Source organism: Chionomys nivalis, chromosome 13 (genome assembly GCF_950005125.1).
Source record: "Chionomys nivalis chromosome 13, mChiNiv1.1, whole genome shotgun sequence".
Taxonomy (NCBI): domain Eukaryota; kingdom Metazoa; phylum Chordata; class Mammalia; order Rodentia; family Cricetidae; genus Chionomys; species Chionomys nivalis.
Window position 1 is genome coordinate 19,548,766 of NC_080098.1, and position 16,512 is coordinate 19,565,277.

At 45.7% G+C, this 16,512-nt stretch overlaps 1 protein-coding gene across 1 annotated transcript in view; it reads left to right on the forward strand.

Annotated features, from left to right (window-relative positions):
- Fam107b (family with sequence similarity 107 member B) overlaps positions 1–16,512 on the forward strand; it is a 201,709-nt gene that overhangs the window by 153,421 nt on the left and 31,776 nt on the right. The window lies entirely within an intron of this gene.

The following is a 16,512-nucleotide window of genomic DNA, read 5'->3' on the forward strand; positions in this document are numbered from 1 at the left end:
ATTTATTCCAATTGTGAGATTATTAGCTACTTTCCTTTTCAAGGATTAATATTCTATATTCCAGGGCAGTCAAAAACCTGGCTTCTGAATAGTAATGTGTGATTCTCAGTCTTTGTTGTTTCCAAAGGCCTTGAGGTTTTTTGCGCGGTAACATAGTGCCTTCTGCTGTTCTTGGAAACCCATCAGTTGCTGCGGCCATTTACAAGTGGCACTTAATGCCCAAACCACTTAGGAGAGAGCTACACTTTAATGATTTATTTTTTTTTAAAGTTGGTGTGACAATTGGTAGCTATTTTAACTGGAAATTAGGAAACAATTTACAAAAATTGGGTTTTTTGCTTCTCTCTACATTGTAGATATTTTCCAGATGCTTGTGTTGGGGGTGCCATAGAAATTAATAGGAAAATAACCTATTTTTTTTCCTTTGTAATTCTAATACTGTCTTGGAATGAGTTACTTTTCTTGTTGCTGAGGTAGAGTACCCGACAGAAACTACTTAAGAGATGTAAGGTTTGTGCTGGTTCACAGTTTCAGAGGGTTTGCAGTTTGTTATGATGGGGACGGCTTGGTGGGGTGAGTGGCTTCACCCTGGGAGTCAGAACCACAGGGTCCATATTTAGTGACCTACTTTCCACAGTTGAGCCTCACACTATAAAGGTTCCACAACTTCTCCAGACAGTGCCACCATCTGGGTACCAAATGTTCAAGCATACAAGCCTGTGGGGGGACGTTTCAGACTCAAACCATAGCAGCCTCAAAAGAAAACACGTGATCAGAGTCTTCTTCTTCTTTTTCCTCTTCCTCTCTCTCACTTTTTTTTTTTTTTTTTTTTTTTTTTTTGCCTGAGTTTAAATGAAAATGTTCTGTCTGTTTTGAGGAGTCTGGTGGTAAGATCATTGCTTGAAGTTATGAGCCTTCCCCCACATGTGGATGCTGGGAACTGAACTCTGGTCCTCTGGAAGAGCAGCAAGCGCGCTCAACTAATGAGCCATTTCTTTAACCCCAATATTTACAATTTCTTTTTATAACAGAAATTTTCAAATGATGTTGCTCTTGTCTATGAAAGTATAGTTCCTAGTTTTCTTGCCTCCTGCATGGCTTCCTGACAGGGAAATAAGTCCTGAGGGGCTGCTCTGATTTACTTTGTTAACAGGACTGGAAAGTGAACAGTTTGGTAAGCTCCCATCTCCTCAGCAACTCAGGGATGAATCTCCCCACCCCCAGTAAAAACTTGTCGTATTTATAAACCATTATTATTTCATAATCATCAAAGGAAACATGTATCCACGTTAGGGAAGGAGCTTGTTTATTCTAGAGTTTTCTTCACTGTATTTTTAACACTGAGGAAATTACTGAAAAAGCTTTGGCAAAGTGAAGACAGATGAATAAAATCAGACTGAGTTGGTGGAATGCATAAACTCCTAAATGAGGGCAGGCATCCTGTGCGTGATCCCTGACCAGACGTTTGCCCTCGGGGAGCTAGAGGTCAGTGTCTCGAAGGAAGCTGGGTGATACTTCAAATCCACAATGACTTTCAACCTTGGAAATAAAGATTTTTAGCATTTTGCTTTTTGAGCTGTTCCTCATTAGCATGGACATTTTATTAAATGTTAGCATAGGTGTTGGCTATAGGACTAGCCCAGATGGGAAGAATTTTGACAAGGACCCACTCACTCACTCTTAAATGAGCGGACCTTAAAAACAACAACAACCTGGTTTTAATTAAATGCACCTCCTTACCTGCTGTCCAGAGATGTTTCGGAGAAAAGTTTTTCTTCTTCCACTTACTTCTAGAACATCTTGTGAGTGGGAAGCTGTGGATTACTAGTAAAGATTTCTGGCTTTTTGTTTCTTCTCAACCTGCATGGCCAGTGTGACTGTGTGTTGTGATAAGCACAGATTATAATCTGAGTTTAAAGGGCTCTGCACCAAGGACTGAGCAGAAATCCTGGTGGAAGCCACCACACTGTGTGAGCTGAAAGGCAAACACGAATATCAAGTAGCATGCATTTGGAAAGAAAATACTTTTAAAAAAGTTATTTAATTTTAAACCTTTTATCTTTTATTCGTGTGTATGTGTGTATGTGTGAGTGTTTGTCACATGTGTGTTGGTGCCTGTGGAAGCCAGAGGAAGATGCCGTATCCCCCAGAGTTACAGATGGTTGTGAGCTTCCCTCCACCCCTGCCCGATATGGGTTCTAGGAACAGAACCATGGTCCCTGCAACAGTAGCAAGTACTCTTAACCACTGAGCTGTCTTGCCAGCCTCTCATTGTGTGGAGGTCAGAGGTCAACTTTCCCTCCTATCTTCTCTGGGTTCTGGGGTTTAGCTCATGTCTTCAGGCTTGCTCTGCAGTGCTCCTGCCCAGCCAGTCTCGTGTAGAGTTTGGTGACATCAGGCACATTTAGTGTCCATCACCAGAGCTTTTGCATCATCTGAAACCAAATCTATATATTCATTAAGTAATTTTCTCCTCCACTTCTTCCCTCCCACCCTTGGATACCTCTGCTCTGTGACTATGGCTACAAGAAGGACCTCACACGAGCAGAGTGGTACAATATGTGTCCTCTGTGACTGACTTATTCCACTAAACCTGTTGTTCTCAAGCTTCATTCGAGTCATAGCATGAGTCAGACATTTTCTTTTTCCGGTTGAATAATAGTCCATTGTATGTAGATAGCATGTTTTATTTGACCATTTACCTGTTGCTGAATGTCATTTTCACAAGGTGTGTTACAAATGGATTTTAAAACGTTAAATGCAGCAGAAAATGTGTGATGTGCGACATAATCACTATTGTGTCACGAAGCATAGATGTGGGTCCTCTGTGTCAGGGTTTATATTTTTTGGAGGGGAGCTGAGAAAGGATCTTGCTATGTGGCCGCAGCTGAACTATTGTGCCGAGTTTGGGTGCCCTGCTCTTGCCTCCTATGCACTGGAATTACAGGTGCGTGCCACCACGCATGGCTAGAGTCATGTGTAAAATGCTTTCTCACCATCAGGGATTGACTGTGAAAGTGTGCACCTGTGACCCCCCCTTATGGCTGTTCGCTTGGTGTCTGGGCTGCCACACAGCACACTTTCTTTGCTGAGTTTCCATGCCTTGCCACCAGAAAGTTTCCTAGTAGACGAGGCCTAGTACGGGTAGAATAAATGCCTGGTGCAGACATTTTAGAAGCTCTGGAGCCTGCTTTGTTTTATGCAAGAGGCTGTGCCCTTTTACTACTCCCTCTTGATTCTTGTGGATAATTCACTCCCAGGAGCAACTTATGACAAAGGCCAGCAAAGTCTGTTTCCATGAAAGGCCAGCATGAAGCTGCATTGCGGGTATAGAACGTCGTATTTCCTCTCCTGCCGAGCACAGCTGGGCACAGTGGTGTAGACTGTTCTACTCTGGGATAAAATGCATCTAGACTCAGACTTCCTGCTACTGGCTAGTTGTGATCAATTATGCACAATTAGAATGCAGTTTCTCATCTTCATGAAGAACTTAAAGGACCATAGGTGACTTGTTTTAAGGGTGGAGATATATAGCCGGGCGGTGGTGGCGCACGCCTTTAATCCCAGCACTCGGGAGGCAGAGGCAGGCGGATCTCTGTGAGTTCGAGACCAGCCTGGTCTACAAGAGCTAGTTCCAGGACAGGCTCCAAAGCCACAGAGAAACCCTGTCTCGAAAAAAAAAAAAAAGGTGAAGATATATAATGTAATATTATTAAAGTTTCACGTAATCTTATTTCCTTTGTTTCTTGTAAACTTACGAATACATTTACCTGCTGCTTTTCCTGTGGGTTTTCTACATGATTTATTTGTGGCCTTTATATTAAATTTTTCCTTCTGTCTCTTGTGTTGGTCAATTTTGAATCACTGAATAATAACCTGTTAGTTTGATTTGCTGCAAAGAGCAAGGTCTTTGTAGTCATCCCCAACTACTGTCCTGAAGTCTGAATGACTGGTATGACCTTTGATCTGCAAAAGCTCAGAGCAGAATTCAGCAAGTGCTTGTGTAGAGTGTCCCGAATGCCATTGTCCCAGCCACATTTCCACCAGTCTGTGGATTGTCCTTAGAAATGGGCAGATAAAAACAAGAGCAGCAAAAACCGTGGCTCATCTTTGAAATACTGAGAGATTTATATAAACAAATGGTTCATTCTTGCAGATTCAACCAGGAATTTTAGCCGGGCGGTGGTGGCGCACGTCTTTAATCCCAGCACTTGGGAGGCAGAGGCAGGCGGATCTCTGTGAGTTCGAGACCAGCCTGGTCTATAAGAGCTAGCTCCAGGACAGGCTCCAAAACCACAGAGAAACCCTGTCTCGAAAAACCAAAAAAAAAAAAAAAAAAGAAAAAAAAAAAAAAGAAGTAATTTTACCCAGTTACCCATTTGTTACATACTAGACAAAAGATTTTTGGAGAAGAGTTGCATATTCAACTCTGTGTGTGTGTTGTGTATGTTACTAGAGTCTGTTCTCACTGAATTGGATTTTAAATTTTGTTTTGTTTTCTACTTTATTATGTTTTATAATTTTGAAAGACTTATTTATTTCGTATACATGGTGCACACTGCATTGTTATTTGTAATGAGCACGCTAGCACTGAATCATGGTACCCGTGCCTAGCAGGTCCTGGGACATTTTTCACATTGGCATCTGTGCAGTGTTTCCTGTGTGGGAGAGGGCTTAGAGGAGGCAGGAAGAACAGATAAACTCATGGGTGTGGTTGGTTTTCAAAATTCCACATGTCCACAGTGATACACTCAGGAGGAATCTGAGAGAATCAGACACAAGCCAGGCAGCATTGTTTTCAAGGTCCCTCATGAACCTCTCGACCTCACTGTGCCCTGGAGCAGCCAGCAGCAATCTTGGGCATGCCTGGTGGCTGTGCTCTAGTATTGGCTTGGTAGGGGATACAGTGTCCTTGCCTTTCACTAAAGTTAACTTCTGTGTAGGACTCTGCAGTTATAATTTTACATTCTTTGCTTCGATGTAGACTTTATGTCCTCTAATATTCTACTAGATTGTCAATAATCGTCTATCCTGTTTCAGAGAGAAGTGCCTGGTGCACACATAATAATTAGAACTGGTCCTGCTGCTCAAGTCTAGTCTGCCCCTTGTCTTGATTGGATTCCACAGGAAGTCCACAGTTTTTTTAAAAAATTTTTTATTGATTTTTTTTTTGAGCTCTACATTTTTCTCTGCTCCCCTCCCTTTCACTCCCCTCCCCTTCAACCCTCTCCTATGGTCCCCTTGCTCCCAATTTACTCAGGAGATCTTGTCTTTTTCTACATCCCATGTATGTCTGGGTTCTCTGGGATTGTGAACTGTAGACTGGTTTTCTTTGCTTTATGTCTAAAAGCCAAGGAAGTCCACAGTTTACAAGTGAGCTGTGGTGTTATAAGCACAGCCTGAGGTGCATTTCCGCTAGGCCCTGGAGTCTGGGACTCTAGCTGTTGGGCGACACTGCAAGGCAGATTAGTGCAGCCATCCGCAGTTGGGATAGTGCTTGTAAGTGGCTGGAAGTGTAGACTCGGCATGGGTGGGTGGTGAAGCGGTGTGATGCTGGAAGCGTAGACTCGGCATGGGTGGGTGGTGAAGCGGTGTGATTCTGGAAGTGTAGACTCGGCATGGGTGGGTGGTGAAGCGGTGTGATGCTGGAAGTGTAGACTCGGCATGTGTGGGTGGTGAAGCGGTGTGATGCTGGGCTGAGGGTGGCATCCATCCAGGGCTGCTGAGTAGGTCTGACTTCTTAGCAATAAGGTGCATTGTCACAGGGTGAGGGAGCTACTTGACCAGGAACAAATGTTCGCTTTTGCAAATAGATTTCAGTTACCTGGCACAGAGCATATTTACTTTCGAGTTGAGGTGAGGTTTTCATGCACAACTGAATTTTACTTGCAGTGTTAGGGAGGTGCATGCCTGTTGTGGGTCTGGGATGGTAGTAGCTGGTCCTGGTTTGGGACAGTTTGGTTTGCATCGTTTGTTCTGGTCTTGTGTCATATGAGGCCCCTAAGTTGCAGAGTTCCTGCCTTCTGAGTTCTACCCTTGTCCCTTTGTGGTCGGATGGTTGATTTCCAGTAGCAGAGTGTTCCTGCGAGGTGGCCAGTCCTTGTTCTGAGTGTCTTTCCGTACCACTCTATCTTGACTTGTCCCGTGTATGCTTCTCCTGTCCTGTGTTTGTGCTTTCTTTGCTCCCAGTCTGTGTTCGCTTGTCTTCTGTGCCATCCTGTGGTCAGCCAACTCTTTTGCCGCTCTTTGCTTTTAGGCCAGCCTGCAGCCTAGAGGGGAATGCCATTTCCCTCGCACCTTGGGGCCTTTAGGTCTGGAAGCTGGTGATGGAGACCTTGCCCTTGTGATCTCTCCTCTTCTACTCCTGGCTCCCTTGATGCTCATCTCAGCCATATGTATTGCTGGTCACAGTTTCACATTTTTTTCAGCACTTGGGTGCTGGATTGAGGTCTTCTGCTCATGTCTCTGTTGACCTGGGGACCAGAAGCCCCAGTGTGCCTGGGAGTGGGGTGGATCTGCCATAGTCTGTGGATTAAGACTTGCACAGGACATGGGACTTTACTCAAATTGAGATGAGTGGGTCACCCTACCCAGAGTCACTGCTCTAAATCTTGTTAGTAGTTCCGACGGCACGGAACCTTGTGTGCTTCACTTAGGATGGGTCATTCCAGGACTGTGGCTTTCCTTACCGCCCTTTCCTCCTGTTCTCTGGGGGTAGGGGGGATTGGAAGGAAGGTTGGCTCTGCTCTGCTGCATGTTCCTGCTCCACGTTGACACCCTGGCCTGTCTTCCATCCTCGTCCCCACCACCTGTGTCTCTCCCTAGATGGCTGAGCCCTTCCAGAGAAAGTTGCTCAGTAACTGTGACATCCTTTTCCCATCTCTGAGGGCCTCAGTGAAGCCTGAAATGAAACCTTTTCCTCGTTGGCCCACACTCTGCACAGTGCCTGTCAACCCTCTCTATACGTCATAATTCTGGAGTTTCACTCTCTCCCCACCCCCGCCTTCCCTGTCTCATTCTCCCTAGTGAGACACACCACTTCCCCAACACACACACAGGTCAGGCATGTGAAAGCCATGTTGATTTTTTATTGTCAGTTCTTCCTGCTGACCTTTAACATTTCTGCCTGGTCCTGCACCCCACCCTCCATTTGCATATTTTCTGTCTTAATGGAAGAAGAGGTCCTCTCACTTCCTATTTCCAGCCCCACTAGCCTAGTTTAGTATGTGCTTAGTAACATGCTGATGTCTGTCTTACAAATGTTTCTCCTTTTCCAATTTTAGATGATTATCAATTCTTTTTTAAAGTCAGAGCAAAGTTCAATGTTTTTGGTCCTGTGTGTGTGTGTGTGTGGTGTGGTGTGTTTTGAGGAATGCACATATGCACATGCCCTGTGAGCCTTTATTCCCTTGTCAGTAGGTTGTTTTTTTGTTTTGTTTTGTTTTTTTTGATTTTCGAGACAGGGTTTCTCTGTAGCTTTTGATTCCTGTCCTGGAACTAGCTCTTGTAGACCAGGCTGGCCTCGAACTCACAGAGATCCGAGTACCTCTGCCTCCCGAGTGCTGGGATTAAAGGCGTGCGCCACCACCACCCGGCTGTCAGTAGGTTGTTATAAGCAAAACATTCTGTTTCCAATTGGAGCTGAAATACACTGTTTTCCCTCAAGTTTTTACTGAGAAGATGGATGTGACCTTCCTATGACTGTCCCGAGATTCGAGCTTCCCCTTTTATTTTGGTATCAGGTGGGGGGACTTTCAGATGGAAGAAGTGGTGTGCACTTCCGCACTCAGGGGCAGGGTTTGCGTTTTCCTCGCCTCTGTTCTAGCCCAGGTGGAATGCTTTCCTCTCCTAAGAGCTCGGAAGAGGATGTCTGTGCTGTGGTGGTGATGCTATTCCTTCGTGACTAGGAAATGACCTGACAAGAGCTGGCAGCCGCTCTGTGGGCCAGTGTCTGGTCATTTGCTGCTAGCCTGAGTGTCACTTCGTAGTTTTATGGATGGAAACTGGAGTGGTTTCAGAAATGCGAGGACACACTCTCCTTACGCCTGGGTTCAGAAAGGACATTGGCAGCTGTTGTGGCTGAGGCAGCATTTAAAGGATGGCTACGCTGGAGCTTTTGTCCTGTGTGGGCAGGAGTCCAGATCTGATGGCAGCCGCTCTCCTGAAAACGGAGCAGCCTATCGTGTTTTCATTTCTCTGATTTACGTCCTTTGTGCTGTAATTAGTGATTGCTAAGATGCTTGAAGCCTCTACACAGCCTCCTCGTGTTGCAGCTGAGAGCATCATCATGTGGACAGCTCCGTGACTGTGTTCTGCTGAGGCCTTGCTAACGTGAGTGACTCCCAAGTATGCCGGTTGCTCTACGGCCATTATGGAGGGCATGGCTCAGTTTGCCACGGAAAATCACACAGCATAATTGTATATTCTAATAATGTTTGCTATGAAAAGACCATTTGAACCTCTATTTAAAACAGCCATAAATGAAAAAATATATAGGCATCCTCCTGAATATTAACCTTCATCAGGCGATGAAAGGAGACAGAGACAGAGACCCACATTGGAGCACCGGACTGAAATCTCAAGGTCCAAATCAGGAGCAGAAGGAGAGAGAGCACGAGCAAGGAACTCAGGACCGCGAGGGGTGCACCCACACACTGAGACAATGGGGATGTTCTATCGGGAACTCACCAAGGCCAGCTGGACTGGGTCTGAAAAAGCATGGGATAAAACCGGACTCGCTGAACATAGCGGACAATGAGGACTACTGAGAACTCAAGAACAATGGCACTGGGTTTTGATCCTACTGCACGTACTGGCTTTGTGGGAGCCTAGGCAGTTTGGATGCTCACCTTACTAGACCTGGATGGAGGTGGTTGGTCCTTGGACTTCCCACAGGGCAGGGAACCCTGATTGCTTTTAGGGCTGACGAGGGAGGGGAGCTTGATTGGGGGAGGGGGAGGGAAATGGGAGGCGGTGGCGGGGAGGAGGCAGAAATCTTTAATAAAGAAATAAATAAATTAAAAAAAATAAATAAAACTGCACTTCTAAAAAAAAGCAGCCATAAATGCTTTACTTGACGATATCCTTAATTGTCATTATACTCAGAAGTAGGCTAATTTACTATCTGTCCAGTTTTAGCACAGGTTGAATATTTTGGAGAATAGAAGATGCACCTCAAGATTGCCCAGTGGTTTCTCCTAGGATGAAGCCACTATTTCCTTTTGGGTCCTTCTTGGGTTTTTAGCTGTCATTGTGAATTAGACCTGGCTGGAAAGGATTTTCAGACCTTGAGGATCAAGAAGAGGGTTATTCCTGTTTTACCATAACCACAAACAGGAGGGACCTTTACCCTTGCCCTTCTGTAATATGGATAGGGTGGAAGCCCCTCCCCCAGTCTAGTTCCTGGTCACTTTACTACACGTCTTAGACCAAATCGGAGTGGCTGAAGATAGCTGTTTCATCCACGTGCCTGTAACAGTTCCCATTATGCCTTAGCCTTCTGTAGGACCCACCCCCTCAGGTGTCCTTTACTGACCACATCACAGGTGAGCCCTGTAAGATTCTGGACCCTGTGTCAGTTGTTACTTTACTTACTCAGCTGTATTTCCTGTCGTAACAGAATGTGCCCTCACCCGTCATATTAACTTTGACCCTTTGTGTTCCTGGGTCCTCTGTAAACTGCCCTGCCAGGACTGACCGCAGCCTGTTCACGGTTTACCTGACCAATGCTTTCCCCAGTGCCCTAGACAGTTTGGATCTTACTCAGTGTTGTAGTCATGGCTGCTGAGATTTCACTTTAGTTTTTACAAAAGAACAAGCACTCTTAGTGTGGACTCTTACAATCCCTAAACCTGTGAAGGGCCTTTGTTCTGAGTGGAGAAGTGTGCGTGTGTGCGTGTGTATATGTGCACGTGCGTGTGTGTGCGTGCGTGCGTGCGTGTGTGTGTGTGTGTGTGTGTGAAAAACGAAAATGCTGAGGAGGCAAACAGGAATTTAGCTGTCTGGTCTCCCAGACAGAGGGTGTGGAACATTTAGGGGCACTGAGAAAATTCTACTGATTAAATGAAGCTGTGTTGTGTACTGCCCCTACACAACTATCGATTCAGTAATCTGGAGATTATGGAAAACGCTAAATCCATAGCTGTACCTGTCTAAACTCAACCACGGACGGAACCTCAGATGTTAAGACAGTGAACATTCCAGGAGCCACTCTAGCACTGAGCTTTACTCCCCACCCCGTTTTGCCTTTACTTTGGAGACAAAATCTCATTCAGTAATTCAGGCTATGCTCGGCTCACTGGGTAGCCCAGGCAAGCTGAGGTCTTGCTGTCCTCCAGGCTCAGCCCCCTGAGTAACTGGTGAGTAACTGGGATTGGAGGCCTGCGCCCTGGCCTAGTGAGCAGGGGCTGTTGTCATTGTCGTGAGCCGGCCCCGTTTGCAGGGTGATGCTGCGGGGCGGCCGTGTTGTAGTCCTGTTGTCTGTCACTGTCCTTACTCCAGCTGGTTCTCCCGGAAAGAAGCAAGGTCGGCGTGGTCTGTGAGAAGTGAACCTTTACTATTGAGATGTTGGCTTTTTTCTCTGTCTTTTGATGAACAGATTTGGACTCCCCTTTCTGTTTGGCTCTTGAGAATGAGTAAGAATGTGAATTCTTCAGACCCATTCTGATTATACCTAGCGGGATGTATTAGCAGGGCATTGAGGCAGGCTTGAAAGTTCAGTAGCCCAGCCTCGGTGGTCTGCTCCACAGGGTAGGTTTAGAAGTGCCCCTGCTCAGCTGCCCACCAGGCCTGACCTTCCCCTTTGCCACATTCCCTGCCTTCGCGGGAAGCACAGTCAGGATCCACTTTCGCAGTCTCAGAACCAGAGGAAGACAGGAAGATCAGGACCAGGAGCTTGTTGGCCAGCTGGGCTCTTTAATGATTTCCCCGGACACTTCTGGAAATTCCCATCCAACTTTCTTCATTTTCTGGCTTTTTAGTAATGCAGAGTATGCGTTATAAGCAAGCGGTCTTTTGTTGGTTCCAGGTTCTGGCGTCTGTAGGAAGGCATTGTTTCCCTTTTATAGGTCAGGGTGACATTTAAGTTAGGCGTCTGTCTCACTTCTCAGAGCTAGAGGTGTTGGGGTTTTGGAAGGGTTGCTGTGTCTGTGTTTAGCTAGGGGAGGTGAGTAATTATGGGCTTTGCTGTGAATTCCACAGCACAGAGGTGCAAAGCTCAGGGCTTTCAGGGGTGTGAGAGGACCTGTAGGCCAAGGAGGAAAAGCTTAGGAACTGGGAGAGGAGTTACTGGGACTCAGTGGTGGGGGCTAAAACATGAACTTTGCTCTTTCAGAATTCCAGGCTGCTTGACTTTAGGTAAGTTGCTAATCTCTTGAGCTCAGCTTACTCCTCCGTCAGTAAGAACACAAATACTTCATGCATAGAATTATTGGGGAGCTTAAAGAAGATGAAATACAAGTGATTCAAATAATGCCTGGAATGCTGTAAGCGTTCAAAAGTTCCCTGGTAATAGAGTAGTATTTCAGTGGGCTACTTGTGGACTGAGCAGTCATTGCTAATGTAATTACTGTTACACGTTCCAAACAACTGATTCCAAACCTGTTGTAAGCAAGGCTTTGCAGTAGTGAGCGGATCCAGCCACTGTGGGTGTTTAGTAGGAATAAATAGATTAGAGTGGATGCTTCACAGGCCCATGGAAGCTGCCTTGTACTACCGCTAGCCCATACAGGATGGATAAAAGTGCTCATAGACCGCACGTTTTCTTTAGCAAATTTATTGAGCAACTTCATTACTTTAACAAGTGACAATTGAGGGCTGGGAAGATGGCTCACTGGGTGAAGCAGTAGCTACGCAAGTGGGAACCGGAGCAAATCCCCAGAACCCATGTGAAAAGTGGACACTGTAGTATGCATGCCTGTACTCTCAGGCTCCTACAAAGAGAGGGGAGACAGAAATTCTTTGTCTAGTTAGGGAGACCCTGCCTCAAATAAGGTAAAAGACAGGCCAGGACCAGCTCATGAGTGTTTAAGTTTGAGGTGGCCTGTGTTCTCACATCAGTGCCCGGTAACAGCTGTCCAGATGTTAGTTACAACAGTCACAGATTAGGAGGTTGGGAAAGAAGGTAGGACAGAGATTGACAGTGGAGGGATCTGTGGTAGATTGTAATGGCGAGGATGAGGATAAGCCCTGAAGGGAGAGACGTGGAATGGGGAGGGTCTGGGAGGTCACATTCCAGGTCAGGGGTGGTGTATGTGCGAGTAGGAGTTGGCAGAATTCTCAAGTTGGCTAAAGGGGCAAAGGACAAGGTGAAGCCACAAAGTGTGAGGAGCAGGCTGGCTAGGTTAGACAGGGTGTGGTGGTTCCTGCTTGGGCATTGGAGGACTCATTGGGGCGAACTCTGCCAAACAATGGGAAGAAAGTAAATTCTTGGTACAGAGAAGTGTGTGTGGATGCTTCCTTTTGCTGTTGTTTGCACAGAACTGTCAGTACTAGGGAGCAACCCTGCAGGTCCACTGAAGACTATACTGTGAAGCTTAGGTTTCAGTCAGGTGTGGAGGCACCACACCACTTTGTGGTTCCCAGAGCAGGCTCTCACTAGATAGGCTGTAGCAGAGGAGGATAGTGAGACCTGGGCTGATTCTGGCAGCCTGGGTGCTGACTAAGTAAGTATATTTCCATTTTCAACCCCAGAGTCCTGGCCAAGTCAGGAACAGCCCACAAACTCATTAACCAGCACTTCTAGGTCTTCTGTGCAGTGCTTGGCAACCTTATCAGCTGTGAATTTCTGTTATCAAACCGGCTCTTATCAAAGTGGTTGGCTCAAACAATAGGAAGGACACTTTGTATACACTTAAGCTAAGCATTATTAAACTAAGTGTGGATGTGTGTAAACTATATGACAGAGCATTAAGAAAGGAATGAAGTATTTTATTTCACATAGAGATATCCTGTGCTTTCTGTATGTGCCTGGTCCCTTCCGCACTGAGAGTCCCAGTGTTGATGCAGGGCTGCAGGCCAGGCATAGCTCTCTGTGGATGTCTGTGAATCATAGGTATGTTTGTGCCTTAGATGGGAAAAGCCAGGCTTCTCTTGTTTCCCTTATCTAGAGAGAAGGAAAGTCTGTGACTCTGAACAATGTCACAAGTGGCCCAGCTGGATTGCCTGGGGTAGTAATGCAAATGTGCACTTGCATACGTGTGTGCACACTGTTTATTTTCATGTGTGTGCACACATGCTCATGCGCCTGTATGCAGGGAATGATAGGTCACTTTCTGAGGGCACAAGGCCTGCTGTGTCCGACTTTTCCAACTCAGTGAGTTGAAGCTTTTTATCTTTGTAGTGAACATTTTAGGATGAAACAAAATTCATTTCTTCCTAATGGAATGGAAATAGAATTTATATTAAAAATAAGAAAGAGGTGAAATAAAGCCAGATGGAAGTAAAATGTTAGTCTCACAAAAAGAAAGAGTAAGGTGCTTAAATTTATATTAAAATGCTAGCCTCAGATACTCTGCTTATTTTGTCATTAAACTTTGTAGGAGCGTGATTACAAGTTCACAGTATGGTCAGTACTTAAAGTAACAGATACATTAGTAAATTTACTTTTGAAAGATTTTGTTGCTTAATCTGGTCTTGTTTCATAATAAGTTTCTTTTAAGATAAAATCAAGCATTTCAAATCATTAAGTAGATTTATAATAACATTGTCTTGTTTTCTGAACATTTAGAAATTCAGACTGTCTTATTTAGGCTGTGGGTATGTTTTCAAGTAAAGATTACTACTCTGGCTTATAGCCTTCCCTGTTTTGAGAAAGATGAGGATTCTTAATTCTTGGGGTGGGATTTAAAAAAATTAGTTAATGGCGTATGCAAAATATAAAACAAGGAGCTTGATGGTGTGCTTGATGGTGTACACAGAAAGGTCTGTGTACTTTCTGTCTGTCTTGTTTTTGTTTTTCATAAATGACTACCCACTGTAATAAGATGTTTCTTTAGCCAAGGTTGAGAGCAACATTCATCTGTGGATATAAACACAAAAACTGCAAGGCAATCTGACAACATGACTGTTTAGCAAAACAAGGTCAATAGATTCTCTCCTTGGGCCGGGGACTTCCCTAGCTATGGGTTTTGACCATATTTACCATACCAGGCATGAATTTCCTCCTGTGGTACAGGCCTCAAATCCAGTCAAGAGAGCGGCTCCTCTCCTCATAGAGTCTTGCCACAGCTGGCCATGGGCACTTTTTGCTTGCAGGGCTGATCTTGTAGCATGTAAGGCACAGGCCTGGTTGAGACCATTGGGGCCTTCTGCCCTAGCAGGACCAGCACTGTGAGAGCTAGCCCACAGGGACCATTGCCTGGTCAGTTCAAGATTGACTTTTCGGGGTCCTGCCACCAATGATGACATTTTAAAAGCCGAATGTTTAGAGTTCTCTGTAGGAAGGTTCCTCTCATCCATTTAGTCAAATCTAGTGTGTGCACTTAGCCTGCTTCTGTCTAATAGCTGGTCGAGTATCCCTCTTCACCCACTTTCTTGGTAAAGGATTGGAGACTATTGGCTAACGGAGTAGACAGGGAAGAGAAAATGTAACCCTGTTTGGAAAGCCCTGTCAGAACTTATTAGCTACCCTCCTGGTTTTTCCTCTTTCCAAAACTCAAGTTCATGCGGTCCCACACCACACTGAGATTGTTTACTGCCCTGGGCAGAATTCCTGGCATAGTTGAGGCCTTGCCCCTATTAATTTCTGCCAGATTCCCCAAGCCACAACTGGCCCAGTCCCTTCACACCAGCAAAACTCCCCTCATCTCCTCCCTGCCCTCTTGCTGACTGTGCCAAGGGCATTGTTGTGTAAGTGTGCTTACGGCCAGTAGTTGTTCCAGGGCACTCCTCTACCTGGGTGATGGCCCCGACTTTATGGCTTTCTGCTGTCATTGTCTTGGCTTTGAATTCAGCCTGACAAATGTTAGATAACCCACCTCCCTTCCTTTAGTAAATAGACCAATGGTGAGGATTATATTACTTGCACCTGATGAAATAGGCCCTATTTCCCAAGGCCAGTGGAAGGAATTCACGGGGGAGGTATACTTGAGGGTGGGGCAGTGGGAGGGAGGAAGGGGAAAAGGTAAAGAGGCCAACTACTGACTCTGAACAGGCAGAGCCGGCTTCCCTGGGTCGAGGCGACAAACCTGTGTGTGTGCACGTTGACAACTCTGGGAAGGACAGGTCAGAGATGGCAGTCCGTGCACCGAGGCTGAGAAGTGAAGGTAGGGAAAGCTCTGAGGGCAGTGGGGGTGAGTCCTGGGCGGGAGTGCGGCTCTGCCTTTGTTCGCTGCAGGGGCTTGGGCTCGAGGGCTCTCTCTCAGGCCAGCTCAGCCTCAGCGCTGCCAGAGCCCAGTCCGCAGGCGCTCTGCGGAGCAGTATTTGCCCATTGTTCAGCTGTAAGGTTAGCTGATCCGTGCGTGGTACGGCTGGGCTGACTTTGTCAGATCTGGAAACTTCTTGAGCTGGCTTTGGTGTGTGGTGTTAGGAGTAAACCCAGGCCTTGTGCATGGCGGGCAAGAGCTCTGCCCCTGAGCGACACCCTGCCCACTTACTAAGCTCTTTCTTGTGCTGTTTGTCAGCAAGGGAAGCAGAGCAACATTTGCTTTCCCCCATACCATCTGTTTCTATGCACTTGTCCATGTTCCAGGGACACGTGGCCTGATGTTTGCTTTCTGATACCTGATCCTAGGGAACTTCTTTGCTCCTTGCTGACTATGTCTTAATGGAATTTAGTGGTTTTTTCTTTTCTTTTCTTTTCTTTCTTTCTTTCTTTCTTTCTTTCTTTTTTCTTTTTTTGACATTATATAAATGGACTGGAAATGTTGCTCAAGTAGAGCTTTTGTCTAGTGTACTCAATACCTTAGGTTTTATTCTCAGCGCACACACACATGTGCACACACACGAGTTATAATATACTATTATTGTTTTGGCATTAAACAGATATTAGTACTGGGCACAGTGGCCCTCACCTGTTACCCTAACACTGGGGAAGCCCAGGGCAGCCTGGACTACAGAGTGGGTTGGCCTGTCTAGGCTCCACGAGATCTGTCTTAGAACAACAGAAATGCAGCATAGAGTCATTTGGCAGCTCTTGGTACAGTGACTCCACATGGAAACTTCCAGTGCAGCTCTGTTTGCTGAGCGTCATCTCTTCGGAACAGCAAATGCTGGTCAGTAGTGCTTCTGGTCTAGCTGCCCTTGGCTCCATTGTGTAACCTTTAAACCATCCCTTCTCTGCCGGAGTAAGCACAGATCCTTTATCTGTGTGCACAGAAGGGAGGAGTAAGAAAGATTACTCAGTAGTTACTTTGTTCATAGTGACATAAACCTCCTCCTGTGCTGAGAGTAGACCCATTGGCTGGGAAAGTCTTGTTTGGGTTCTGTTTATTGTTTTTCAAAAGCAGTGTCTAAAGTTCATTTACAAATAAAAGAACAGACACAATAAATCAAATGTTCAAAATTACTTTTAGG